This window comes from Coptis chinensis, chromosome 3 (assembly GCF_015680905.1).
Source record: "Coptis chinensis isolate HL-2020 chromosome 3, ASM1568090v1, whole genome shotgun sequence".
NCBI classification, from domain to species: Eukaryota; Viridiplantae; Streptophyta; class Magnoliopsida; order Ranunculales; family Ranunculaceae; genus Coptis; species Coptis chinensis.
The window spans coordinates 31,104,690-31,119,753 of NC_141458.1; the positions used below are offsets into that span (position 1 = coordinate 31,104,690).

General features: G+C 38.2%; 1 pseudogene; it reads right to left on the bottom strand.

Annotated features, from left to right (window-relative positions):
• Positions 1 to 1,011: 1,011 nt before the first annotated feature.
• Positions 1,012 to 2,404, bottom strand: LOC147509155 (thaumatin-like protein 1 pseudogene; annotated as a pseudogene).
• Positions 2,405 to 15,064: the final 12,660 nt, after the last annotated feature.

A 15,064-nucleotide genomic window follows, 5' to 3' on the forward strand; every position in this document is an offset into this window, starting at 1 on the left:
CAAGTTTGCTCTACTACAAAATCACCATGCTTATAGGCATGAGGTCAGCTGCTTGGTTATTAATGGAAATAAACTAGGTTACATAGACACGCCATATTTTGAAAAAAAATCGTGTCGGACATATATTGTATGTAATTTACTTCGAATTTTGATATTTTGCTGTGTCCGACAATTTGTATCCGTGTCTGATACGGACACACCTATCCGTGTCAATGTAATCTAGAAAATAAATAAATTGAAATGGATGATTTTGTCTTGGAACCTATAACTAACTGGGCTACTATTATCAAAGGCAACACAATATAAGAGCTAAGTTACACGTATTTAACTGCTCTTGGTGGAAGAGAGGACACTCTTTTGTTTAGTAGCAACTGTATCTCTGTATGAAACCTTTTTTGATTGATCTTAATAAAAAATTTTATCAATCAAAAAAAGTAATTGCCTACACATTGACTGGTTGATTATATCGTGGAGCAGAACAACTTTGTGAGCTGTCCACAAGACAGCAAATGCTGATTGGTGGAGTTGGTGTCCGAGAAAACTATTTATTCTGCCCAAAAAAACTGTTTATGTGTTTGAAAATAGTTTAGACCAATGAGAAACTGCTGTTTGTGTACAAGCGAACTTTAATTATTTTTATCCCTGTAGCCGTAATTAATTTCTAATTTGTGTGTTTGGGCCTAATTTTGTGAGCCCAAGATTTGATAAATGGGCTTATAGAATGGTAAATGACCCAAAGATGAGATGAGGCATGAGCATGAGCAGGTTCAATTGGGCTTGTCTCACCTGCTAAGCACTCACCTCTAATTCCTCTGAAGTCACATATCCAATACTTACTCAGCAAGGGTGAGTTACTTTTTTTTTTTTGAGTAAGCAAGTCTATACGCACTTTACATTGAAAAAACCCATACTTAACCAGTCAACCGGCATGAACTAAATTCAGCTAACTTACTACAGCGTTTTACCATTGAATCATAATCATCATCGTTAATATATAATAAACACATAACCAAACAGCTTGAATTAATATTACATTTCTTAATTCCTTGAACCGATCATTATTGTTACATAGCTTTTGAAGTAATCCATTAACTTACATATAAAAACTGAGAAGTTTTACGAACAGAAGGTAATGAGATAGTTGGCTCCAGTAGGGCAAGATAGTGTATTGTTATCATCATGGGCATAGGTATAAGCTTGAGGACAAGCATTCTTGAATATCTTCGAATAATACGTTGGTTGGCATGTTGCAGTACTTTTAAACTGGCCTGTGCAACAATATTTCGGTTGACTGAAAGCAGCGCATGCACTCTTGCAGGCAATGGTATTCCCATCAGAACCCTTCGCACTCAATTTAGCCGGGCACACAGAATTCACATCAGCTCCACAAGAAGCTGACTGGCAACCTGATCCCGCCCCTTGTGGTGTCACTGACAAGGGTAAGTTAAACCCATCAACAAGACTAATGTCATAAAAATCCGTATTGCGATTATCACCACCATTCAGAGTCATCTCAACTAATGACGCGGGTGGAACGCCACCAGCTCCATTACATGCAACTTGACTCGATGCACAATCGGCACTTCGGCAGTAGCACATGTGAATCTTCCATTATTCGTGCAACCTGGTCTAGCCCAAAAACGACCGGCCCATCTTTGGGCATTGAATGATTGTGATGCTCCCTTTTGAAGTTCAAACCCCGTTGAAGGAAATAATGTTGGAGAGTCATTATTTTTCAGTATGCCTGGCCATACCGTGTATGGGCATTTGTTTTGGAATGTAATTATAGCAGAAAATGAACCTGCAATCCAACATTAATTTTTTTTGTCATGTTCACCTTTCTTTGTACTTGAATTTTTGTCTAAGCTAATTAACGTGTAAGTATGCATTAGGTCCAGGACCAATAACAGGGATTGTTACCAATAACATTGTTTCATGTTTCAGATCAGTATCAAATTCACGCTCTACTTGAACCAAATATTTGGAAGTGATTAAATGTTCGGTAAAGAGAGCGAGAATTCTTTATATGGAAAACTGCAAATGCTGGTGGGAGAATATTGTTAAAACATATCTACATTTTTTTTTGTTCTAAAATTTCTATTCTAACTTTGTCGAGTCCCGACACATTTGGAACTCTCTCTTGGCAACTTGGCGTTATCACCTTTTTTATCAGGGAAAAAACGTTATATTATATATAGTGTATATAGGGTTGTGTTACAAACTGGTGATGGCTCTCCATGGGTCAGTAGTTAACACAACCCACAACGAGAATGGAAGAAAACCAATATATACAAACCAGAAATCATGATGAAGGCCAAGAGAAGGATGAGTAGAAATTTTGTTTCCATGAGGACTGACGACTGAAAGCTTGCTGGTGAGGACTTGAGACTGTATGTATGTTCCACGCAAATATATAGATTGGAGCTTAGTTTGTGTAATATAAGACTTGCAAAGATGGGATTTATATAGGTGTAGTTGCTACGTGATCGATGGGGTGGTTTTTGTAGGGTTTTGGACTTCTGGCGCGATGTGGAAAAAGGACGACGAGTCGACCATAAAAGTAAGATCTGGGCTACCACAAGGATATCCCTATAGGGATGAGTGTTTCGAGACCGTTGGATCCGAGATCTAACGGTCTGAAAATAAAAAACAAACCTTTTTATTTTCAGACCGTTAGATCTCGGATCCAACGGTCTCGGCTGGCGTCCCTATAGGGATATCCTCGTGGTAGACGAACTCTAAAAGTAAAAAACACCGGCCTACAAATATAATAAAAAAACCACATTATGAACCCACACATTACAAATCTATCTAAATCTAAACAGTATAGATTCTGTTACTGTCACGGTGGCAATTCCGTAAATAATGTCTATTACATGGGTAAAGTTGTAAGTCCTTTTTTGAAAAAAAAAAAAATGGGTCAATTTCATAGGCTTCACTCAACCATCTAAAACGTGGTTTTGCCACGTGCACAAAACTAGCACAAATAGAAACAAACAAAAAAAGTCGACCAAACCCAAAAAAACTCAAAATGATGTTAAAGAAGTGAAAGAACAAAACCCACTTGCTCTACCTTTAGGCCGCCACATTCTACAATATGGGCTTTGCGCCACCAAAATGTCAGGGCCGGCACTGACGATACATGACCTCAATTTGCAAATATAAGAAGAGTCGTATATATATATATATATTTTTTTTTAAGAAGAAGAGTTGTGTATAAAACTAATTTAAAGATTTCTCACCATTCAGATGCCTCTGAATTCATAATTTCGGCATTTATTATAATTTGTAAATTTAAGAGTTTTGGGGTTTTCTCTTCCAAAAATATCTTTCAATTCACTTGATTAACGAAAAAAGAAAATAGGTCCTAATTGAAGGCAAACATTTTGTTTTGTTTTGTTTTTTTTTTTTTTGAAAACAAACGTTGATAAGACAAAACACTCCTTATAAAGGATTATGAGTCTGAGTCCTACTTAGATTGTGTTTGACAACTGAGAGTGAAAACTACTTAGGAATAGAATGGAGTTGGAAACCATTAGATCGGAATGGAATCCACTAGAATAGAATTTGATTCCAACTTACAAGATGTGTGTTTGTCAAACTTTCATAAATCATTGGAATTCAATTTCTATTTAAAGTTTTGTGTTTAATAGTCACATAGTCCACGATTCCGTTGGATTAACAAGGGTCTCTCAGCAAAGACTTGATAATAGGAGTTGGAGTCTATTTAGAATTCAATTCTATTGGATTCTAGGCCTCCCAAACACGCCAAAAGTGGGTGGTCAACTAAGGATTCTATTTAATTCCGCTTCTCAAGTCCGATTCCTGGCAAACAAACGCACCACCATATACATAGTAATTAATAGAGTTAGTGGGATGAAGTAACCCAACCCAATGGTTCAAAATCCATCCACCATTTGTCCACTCCGAATGGTGAGTAGCTAAAAAAAATGAATTGTTAGACCCCGATCCCACGATTAAAGGAATAAAATAGCATTAACATTAAGATTTGTATTGAGAATGAATAAGCGATTAACATGGAATTGATAAATGGAGTATATGATTGAGTTTGGAGGTTTTGGTGATGGTTGCTCTTCTTGGGAGAAGATGCCTACGTACCCTGGTAGTTTCAGATAATTAACCAAGGATCAAGCCAACTTAGTTCTGGATAACTTTATATAGGTGATGATGTATCATATATGGTAAGTACGTCTTCATTAATGGTGCGACGTTACAAATGGATCGGAGGTCCTAAAGGGAGTCGTCTAAATAGATTTAGCGCCAAACGGATGTACTCCAACTAGCGGTACTTTGTAACGAATGGATTTTCGTTAAGTGTATTGACCTGATCGCCTATGAACAATAAAGATTGCTATTATCACAATGAAGATAAGGAAATTTTACAGTTCAATAGCTAAAAGGATGGAGAAATCATTATTGAATCGAAGGAAAATTTGCTATTTAATAAACCCAGGACTAAATCCAATTTCCTTTCAACACAACTATCGAGGCATAATATTCAGTCCTAACAATTGCAACCACTTTAGGATGAAATTCTAGCCGTAGGTTATAAAAACAACCATGTTTTGTTATATCGACGAGTACGAAAGAAATATAGTGACGGCAGGGTTTTTCTACTAATGAGTCTAAAAAACAAACTGTAACCAATTTGTTTAAGTTGTATGTTATATGGAAAAAGCCATTTAATTAGTCATTTATACAAAATGATAAGTTTGTTTTTTTAGGTCACATAATCTTGTGTACATGTATAGCCTGCGCATCCTAGATTTTGGATTTTTTTCTTTTTAGACCATGAGAGTTACTTTATCACAAAATGATGTCGATATGTACTTTTTCTTTTTAGACCATGAGAGTTATTTATCACAAAATGATAAGATGTCAATGTGTATGCGTACGCACAAAAATGTGTACCTAGGTCTATGCAATTGATTTTAGAGTCGTCACTAACTTTATTAAGGAAAAGTTGAGTAAAACCTATGTGAAGGACAACCCTCAAAACTAGATGATTATTGGGTTCGAGAGTCAAGATACGATGTGGGAAGGTGTTAGGCACCCACACTCGCCTGGTAAAAACCAGCTTTACTTCTATTGAGGTGTAATGTATTAAGATAGGTGAATGAAGAAAACTTGAAATTTTATTACTAAATTGGATGATCTTCACTAAATTATTTAAAAGCAAATGATTATATGCTATAGTAAAACTAAAAAAAAAATAATCCTAATATGCAATACTAATTAAAATAAAAGAGAAAAGAAAGATGTCACCTTGTTTGGAATGTTGCCTCATACTTGATTGTAGAATGATCGATTAATTGATGATAAACTTGATCTTGAATTGACAACTGTGATTTTTGGATTGAAACAGGTGATTTGAGGAAAAAACAACTTTTGGTAAAAAGAAGTTTCTACTCAAGATTGACGAGAAGAAAAGAAGGCTAAAATGAAAAACTAGAAAGAAAAAATGAAGAACACTGAAGAAAAGAAAGCTATTAGCTCTGAATAACTAGGTCCAGATTATTAACTTCGAATTCCTAGCTCCAGATCTTTTTTTGTGGGTGAATGAGACCCATATTTATAGCTTTTTGGGATGGATTCAAATATGGTAATAAGTTTGATCCAATGGCTGAGTGTTGATGAAGAAAAATCCAATGGCTTGATATCTTTCTGGATGCACCTCCTAAATCTGGCCCTTGATTCAAGAGGTGGGATAAGGGGTGCGATCTTGGCCCTTGATCTTTGGATCTTTTAGATGGATTAGGGCAAAAAAACAAACCCTAGACGTCGTCAATGAGCCCATAATCCAGGGTTTCCAAACATGGCTCCAAAATGACATATTCTCTAGAATATTCTTAATTTTAAGGATCAAATCAAATCAAACAATAAAAGAAGGTTCTCTAGGATTTTGGAGGCTTGAAAAATGGGCTAGAAACCCTAATGAAAAGGTCCAACTCGAGTTAGATCCACAACCCATGAGCACATGTCCAAATCCAACAAAAAAGGCCCGTTTTGACCATTTTCTTAACACTTCAAATTCCCTTTGACCGGCTAAAAAATTAGGCAAACTCTTCTTCACAAAAATTGTTAATTAATCCATTAGTAAGGCCCATGAACTCTTAAAAATACCCTTGAGTCGAAATCTTACTCCAAAAAAAATATTGCACTCAACAGTGCGCACAGCGGGCAGGAATGGGATAGGGTAAGATTAGGGTTTCTGAAATCCAAAAGGAACCTAGGCAAGCTTGTACTCATTTCAAAGGGAATTCAAATATGAAATAATCTCATCCACAGACAGAGTGGAAAAAACGAGATTTGGGCTCCAAAGGGTTACATGGGCATTTTGGTCATCTTCAGCTCAAAACTCAGAAAGCAACGAAACTTCAGCCATAGCTAGAACATGATGAGGAGAGTCTAAAGACGCTAAAAGAAGATGAAAAGAAAGAAGTTTGATGTAGAAATGAAGACTCTAGAAAGCAAATCTCCTTATATGATCATATTTAATTCAAGACAAAATCGTGAATGAATTATGCTTGGGGTGCAAAAATGGGGTGTCTACAGTATGTTATATGGGGGAAAAAAAGCCATTTAATCTGTCGTTAGCATGGAAAATGACATTTAACATGGAAAATGCCACAAAATGATGATATCGTGGTAGTTAGAATGCAAAGACTCGAGACTTTTCAATGTGATAGAAATCATAAATCCAAGGGACGTCATACTATAGTAGGCCGACCTTCCATGAAGTCGACAAGGTATTCATTGTTGAGTAAGTTATTTAGAAAGGTTAGCCTGATGAGCTAATCCATCATGCCAATTATCTGGGGGCGCGGTATTGACACCCCACAAAATGGGGCGGGATTAGCACCCCATAAACTATGTAAATATAAATAGACGACATATGTGAATACGAATTTACATAAGTAAATATGAATTTTCATAGATTTTTTAAAGCAAAATAGGCTATGTGAATACAAATTTAACACTGAAGGTGCCAACCCCATTTTGTGTGGTGTCAATACCACCCCCCATTATCTAGTGACCCAAAATCTTTATCACAAATCTCTAGGCAAAACTTTTTCAAATGGTTCTTAATATATAGTTAGTCAATCTAGTCTTTGTGGATTGGAGCTCAATTTCTCTCTATATAAAGGACTTCATATGTTACTGATTAAGTACTACATATATTTCAAGTTTCTTCATCTTCTTTTTCATGGCTACAATCTCTAAAATATACAACACTCACTCCATGGCTCTTATAATGCTCTTTGTTGTGTTGGTAAGGGCAAGTCTAACAATAACAGGTATCACGTGCAAGGTTGAGCCTCTGACCCTGTGTCACTGGGTTGATATTATGCTCCTGATATATAGTATCAGTTTATGAGTTTATCACATATTGGTCTTGAGATTGTATAATGTGAAATATTATTTCTAATCACATTACGCAATTCATTATAGTATTCTCTGGTAAAATTCACAAGCCCGACCTGAGAATGGGAGGTGCGGATAGTGTCGTGCCAAATCATTTTATGTAAACTATCGAAGAAATAAAATATCATTTTATGTACCGTTGGCCTAAACATGTCAATCTGGCATTCTTTCGCTAGCAGACCATAGTTTGGATATTATTTTTAAGCTTTAGTAAATAATTAAGCGAAATGCAAATTTCAAAATGGTGATGTGTTTAGCTAAATTAGTTACGTTATGGCAAAGTCATTGTCAGTGAACCACGAGTATCCCAGTGACAGAATTGCTGCAGTAAAGTCAACTGAAATGCTAGCTTTTGCTATTGACACTCCCTCATGCGGCCAAATTAGTTCAAGAGTCATTTTCCTTCACAAATTATTTTTTCAACTTTTTGTTAAACTTGTTTTGGTGTTAACTAGTTCTTGATGCAGGTGCACAAACTACTGGCATTTGTTATGAATGAGTGGTACAGATTTACCACCACCACCAGAAGTTGTAGCGCTATATAGGCAACGAAACATAGGAAAAATGAGAATTTATGATCCCAACCAACAAGTTTTAGAAGCTTTTAAGGGTTCAAATATCGAACTTTTGCTAGGTGTTGTCAAATATGTTTTACTGAATATTTTTGATAATGTTTATTGATGTTTCTAGTTGTATATATACATAAATACAAAGATCTCCTAGATCCACATATCTAAGATGGTGCGTGGATATGCACATGCCCAACTTGAAAAGAAAAGAGTAGCGGCTAGATAGATATGCCCTGGACAAGGATCTTTTGTCTTGACGAACCTCCAGGAGAGTAAGCGCGCCACACGCTCGATTTTGCCTGGCCAAGGGCGCTCCCCGCGCCCTACCTTATTTCAGCACCCCCTCAAGTTGGTGCGTAGATATTGCACATACCCAACTTGACAAGAGAATCATTAAACACCTTGCTAGCCACTGCTTTAGTAAGGACATCTGCTAGTTGGTCTTCAGACTTTACAAATGGAAAAGTAATAATTTCAGTTTCAAGTTTCTCTTTGATAAAATGTCTATCAATCTCCACATGCTTTGTCCGATCATGTTGAACATGATTATGAGCTATTGTAAAGTCCTGAATTCTTATTAAGGGTAACTTAGTAAAAGACACATGAACCTTAGGGACGATTACATACGTGGCCAGTCGGATAGACGTTTAGCCAGACGTAACGTAAATTAATTTAACACCGACTGAGAAACCAAGTTAGTTCAGGAAAACCACTTGAAAAATTCTAAGGTTTCATATCACTGGTTACTTAGAATATACGAAGATCGAAAAAGAAGATAAATAATAAGTGATAAAATAATTCGATACATGGTAAATTTGTGTGCGCATAACTAAATACTTGCAGAGTCAATAAGAGTCTATCGCCAGTAAATCGAAAACTGTAGAACTGGACAAGTTATGTGACGACAACGTTGCAATTACTGTATAACATGAGCAAACTTGGACGTTGCACGCAAGAGCGTGTGATCAAACCCTTGCTTGATAATAGATTACAAGGTAAGGGTAGGATGGTCTTTTTACCTAAACCTTAGAATTATCCCAAAACAAAAAAAAATCGCACCAAACCAAAAATCACACCCAATTTCTTTCTTCTCCATTTCGCCACTTAGAACACTAGGAGAGAGAAAACCAATTCGCCCAATTTCTATCAATTCAATCCTAAAGGTTTCACACCCAATCCCTTAGAAACCTTAAACTCAAGTGTGAGAGTTCGAATTTCCTCGAATTTTCAGCGTACCAACGGGAAAGGTGAGTTAGTCTTCTTCCCAATTAGCTAGTTTAAACTCAATTTCAATGGAATTGGATATATTGATGAAAAATCATTGAATGGGGTGTTTTAAATTTCGGCAGTAGCTATTTGGAGGAGATATGGCTTAGCGAAATGAGTAGAGAAGGAAGCTAAAGGATATCTTTGCTGGTTTGGTAAGAATCGTTATTATCCACTCCATTTTTGAGGAGTTCATGTTGGTTTATACTTGTTTAAGATGATGTTGATTATTGAGTGAATGAGGAGAAACACCCACTTATTTTTTTTAATAGATTTAATGTGAATTGAAGGGGGTGGAATTTGGTCGTTGTTGGAGTTGGGAAAAATCTTAATCGTTAGTGGAATTGATAGGATTGGTATTGACATAAAGGCTCAGGAGACTGGCCGAAGCTTGATGCTAGAAATGGCTTGTAAGCGGCTATTAAATGATAGTTATAGGAAAAGTTATCTAAAATCAAATTCTTAGCGTCGAGATTTTTTCTCGGCTTACGTTAGATAAGAATTTCTTGTTAGTTTGATAAATTATTATAGCCTACTTATGTATATGATGTTATAGGAGTTAAATAAGAGTGAATTCGGTTAAGTGGGGCTTGAGGAGAACGGAGCTGGCTAAGGTAGGAACTTACATACTAATATCTAGCATACTTATTTTTCATGCATGATTTGATTGGTTTAAATTAGTAAAAGATAGTTGTTTATCAACCATGTATATATATCTGATATTCATGTTTTGCATTCGTATTTTTCCCTGATAAAAAAAAAACTAGATATATAGATAGCTTTTGGGTGAAAAAATGAGTTTTGTGAAATCTGGATAGTGGGGATTGTTTTCTTTTGTTAAAAGAGCAAAACTGGTTTTGGGAAGGGCTCTCGTCTCTTGTCTCAGTAAGGAGACAGAGAGATGGATTTTGTAATGTGGGTAAGGATTACCCGGGTGTTTGTAACTATGTGTGAGGTTCTGAATTGTTCCATGGATATAGTTCGTTGTTATTTTCGATGATTCGCCGTTTGGGAATCATCAGTTGTCATTTACTATGACTGGCCCATTTGGGAGTCATAGGTTGTATTTAATCGGTTGTTGGAAATCCAGGAACTCACACATACAGAACTAGCAGTTTTAAAGGAAAAACTAAATATGTATTTATAGTATTTGGAAATAACCGGTAATACGAGTATATATTACTATGCTTATTACGAGGGGATTTAGAAAAGAAATTGTGATTTCTATAAAGAAGGAATTGTTGTCGCATATCCAGAGACGACAGTTCATTCTAGGATTACAACTGTGGTGTACACCTTTCGAGGTGGTGGGCCATTTTAAAGGGATGCATCCCAGGATGTAGTCCGGGAATTCCTTTTCTACTTTTCTAGATAACCATGCTTGTACGTGTCACGTTATATGGTGCTTAGCTTGTGTGAGGTTACATGTTACCTCGATGAGGCTTAGACGCGAGGAGTGAGAGTTTAGTCCACTCCTGGACGTGTGTCAGGATCCTGAGCAGTCTGCAGTCGTAGAACAGTTGGCCACCGTAAGTTAGGTGATAGCCCGTATGGAGGTCGTGGTTACAGGGCCCACCTGAGCCCTAAAAGCTTTGGGTTTTGTGTGTACGAACACAACAACGACATTTCAACTCCCTGCCGGTAAAATCAGGAAAACAACGGTGCATGGTTCATACTGGAAAGTACTGAACGGAGATATGCCTGGGACTGGGGCTGAGTACCAGTTGTACCCTCACCATTCTAATAGGATGCAGCGGCCACAATAGTTGTATGATGATTGTGAAAACTCTATTTTGAATATTAAAGAAGCATGCCGAAATGATTTCTGCTAGTTAGTGATGTATTATATAGTCACGATATTTTGATATTATTATGGAAATCCTACATGTTTTAAATGGTGATATAAGTAGACTATTTATTGGTTATGTGCGTTTCTACTAGGCATAGTTGTTTTGCTCATCCTACATTAGCATTTCAGACGAACCAGTTGCGGAGGAGACTATCCCTACCACTAGTGAAGATGGTTATGGGGTTTTAGGTGGTTTTGCTTATGCTTGACGAGGGACAAAGTCAAGTTATTTTGTTGTATAGGGCGAATCTAGCTCATTTTGTTGTATAGAGAGAGCTCAATTCATTTTGATGCAATACTTGATATATTTGAGTGACGGTTACACTTAAACATTTTATGGATATGTATATATACATCACTGTTGTATATGAAGTTAGTTTAATATATATATGGTTGTTGGGAAAGATGTAGCATATGATTTCTAGGTTATGACAGGTTGTAAGTATACGAAATGTTGATTAAACAAAGGAAAATCTGCTGAAATTTCAATAGAATTGGGATAGCGACTGCCTCGAGATTCATCTCCACGTCCTCGGGATGTGTGATGGGTCTCGAGGCGTGATAGAACGTGGTATCAGAGAGTCCACTATTAGATCCGTCTGGGAGCGATTAGTTGGGAACTTTGTTGCGAAGAGTTTCGAAAGTCTTAGTCGGAATCCAGTAAAACTCTAGGTAGGGATACACTACCCATTAGTTTTTTTTTTTTTTTTTTTGAACTAACTAGGGGTTAAGGATACCCCGACCTTTTATTTAATGGCAACCTCGCAAGTACATTTTCCCTTCTTTATCCCCCTTGATCAGTTCATCAAGTTTTTGATCCATAGGAGGAATAAAGTACATAGTTTCATTTACACAATTTCTACTTACTTTTGCTAGATAGTCGGCAGCTTGATTTCCCTCCCTAAATACATGCTTAAAATTGACATGTACAAACTTTGAGACCACTTTTTTTAGCTGCGCAAAAACAAGTTTCGCAGCAGCATCAAGGAGGCTCTTCTTTGGAGCTCAAAATCTGAATGGTTCTCATAGAATCCGATTGCACTTGTAGCCGCTGAATATTTAAGTCCGCAGTTCCTTCCAACCCTTTCAAAGACTCCAAGAAGCTCCCGATAAAGCACTGCGGTATCTGTCTTGCCGAACTACCACCAAAAGTCATCAAAGACATCACCATTACAATCTCAAACGCGCCCATAGCTAGCACTTCCCCGCCTGTACCGATCCATCGCATTCGGTGTTGGTATCTCGTCCTCCGCTCTGTTCCATTTTACCCATGTCTCCTCCTCGCGTGTAGTTTACTCCAATTCCTAGCGATCTCAAAATCCTCTTTGTTGCCTCATCTTCCTTTACTGTTTTCATCGACTTTCCCAAATAGATTTTCATGTTATTCAATACCTTCAAACTCACATCATCAGCCGATCTAAACCTCTGTTTCTTTAGTCTCCAGTTCCTCTCTGTCCAGATTGCCTGAACTGCCGCGCAAATCATTAGTTTGGCAATGTCGATATGTTAAGCGTTAATATTAGTTTGGCAATGTCGAAACGTCGCACAATTATTTTTCTTATCACAGTGGAGAGCGCGGTTACTTGCCGGAAAACTTTTGGCGAATTGGACACTATATATTAGAAGTTATTTTTTTTATGTCCCAGTGGAGAGTGCGACCCGTGCTCTACCCAAGGCATGGTGGAGCACTAACCGCGCTCATGTCGAGATGAATTCCAGGGATTTTAGTGCACCTCGCGCTGCGACCTGTGCCTCTTACCTAACTTTGAAAACTCTCTCTCTCTCTCTCTCATTTATCAAACACTAAGTTGGCTCTTTGTATATGTGCAGAATAGTTACCATGGATCCGGAAAGTACTAGTGGTGATGATACTACGGATCGTGGTCGGGAGGACCGAATGGATAGGCTCCTTGCTATGATGAACCAGATGACTCAAGCACAAAATGAAATGAGAGCAGAGATCGAAATTTTGAAGGCTAGTCGGAATGAGCCCCAACCTCTTCTAACATCCGTTATTCTACCTGGTTTAACACCAGAGGTAGCATCCCCAACCGTAGTGGGAGTTACGGAGTTCAGGCCACCAGTGCAAAGTCAAGCGGGTTTTCTGCTTGCAAACTTCGTCAGGTTACGTCCACCTGAATTTGTGGGGTCTTCCGAAGTTAAAGTAGCCGAAGACTGGTTGTTAGAGATGTCTAGTATGCTGGACTCCATGATGTGTACTGATGTGGAACGGGTTACTTTGGCTGCCTTTATGCTTAGAGGTGAAGCCAAACACTGGTGGATCAGTGTTAAGGATGTTGAGACATTTCCTATGAGTTGGGCTAAATTTGAGGAACTATTCCTTTTGAGGTATGTTACGGAGGCTGCGAGAGCAAAGAAGCGAATGGAATTTCTCAAATTAGAACAAGGAAATATGATAGTGGGACAGTACGAAGAGAGATTCACGGTTCTTTCACGATACGGGAAGGAGTTGATTTCCACTGGAAAAGCTAAGGCTAAGAAATTCATTGATGGGTTGAAACCGTATATGCAGAGCAAGATGTCAGTTCTTCAGATCGATTCTTTTGCTGAGGCTGTGAGAAGGGCTCAAGGAATTGAAAGGGTTGATGAGTAGTTATTACTCAATAAGCAAGAGGCGGGAAAGGTGAGGCAACCAATGTTTCAAGGTAGGCATGATACGGGAAAGAGGCAGGTCTACCAAGGTATTGGTTCAGGGTTACAACAGATGTATAGGCCGGTCATTCAGCAGACACAACAATGGAGGGCACCAGCTGTACATAGGGGTTTGAATGTGGTTAGGCCAGCACAAAGTCTACAAGTTGTGAGACCGATAAGTGGATCACAGATGGCACCGAGGGTACTTGCTCCTTCTCAGACCAGATCACCAACACGGAATTTGAGGCCTCAGGGTTAGAGAGCTAGATTGCAATCTGTAATACCACAGAGTACACAGTCAGGGCGAGAGAGTGTGGTTTGCTACAGTTGCGGTGAAGCTGGGCATATCAGGCGGTTTTGTCCCAAGTCCAATTCGGGGGTGGAACAGAGACCACATGGCAAGGTGTATTATCTAGTGCCAGAGGAAGAAGTTGTGGATCCTGCTCCAGTCCAAGAGGAAGCCACGGTATATAATGCGATGGGGGCAGATATCAGCGCTACCGATCAAGTGGTTGAAGGTATGATATGTCTGTTTACACATAAGGTGCATGTCTTGTTTGATACGGGTGCTACTTATTCCTTCATTGCTAAAAATATGGTGGAAATTCTTGGTTTGGATGTAGTTAACACCGGGAGAAAGCTTATTTTATCCACTCCTTTGGGAAAGAAAACTATGTTTTTCAAAGTGTGTCACCATTGTGTAATAAAGATAGGTGATAGTGAGATGGTAGTTGATCTAACGGTAATGGACCTAAAAGATTTTGATATTATAGTAGGGATGGATTTGTTAGGAAAATATCATGCCCAGGTAGATTGTTTTGCCAAGACGGTGACGTTTAGAGTACCGGGACAGTCTGAGTTTGTATTTAAGGGGATTAGAAATACGGTATCTCGAATCATGAAGGCCAAGTCTGATTTTCAGTATGATAGATACGGATTGTTAGTTGGTCTTAGCCTCCAAGGGCCGAAATTCGAATCTCCCGAACATGTTCCCGTAGTTCGTGAGTTTGTGGCAGTGTTCCCAGATGCATTACCGGGATTGCCTCCCTGGCGTGAGATAGATTTTGTAATAGATCTAATGCTGGGAACGTCGCCTATTTCGATGATTCCTTATCGAATGGCTCCTCTTGAAATGAGAGAACTCAAGTCCCAATTAGATGGATTGAAAAGATTGGGGTTTATAAGGGAAAGCCAGTCACCTTGGGGAGCACCGGTGTTATTTGTGAAGAAGAAAGATGGGTCGTTCAGGTTATGTGTGGATTATCGGAAGTTGAATAAG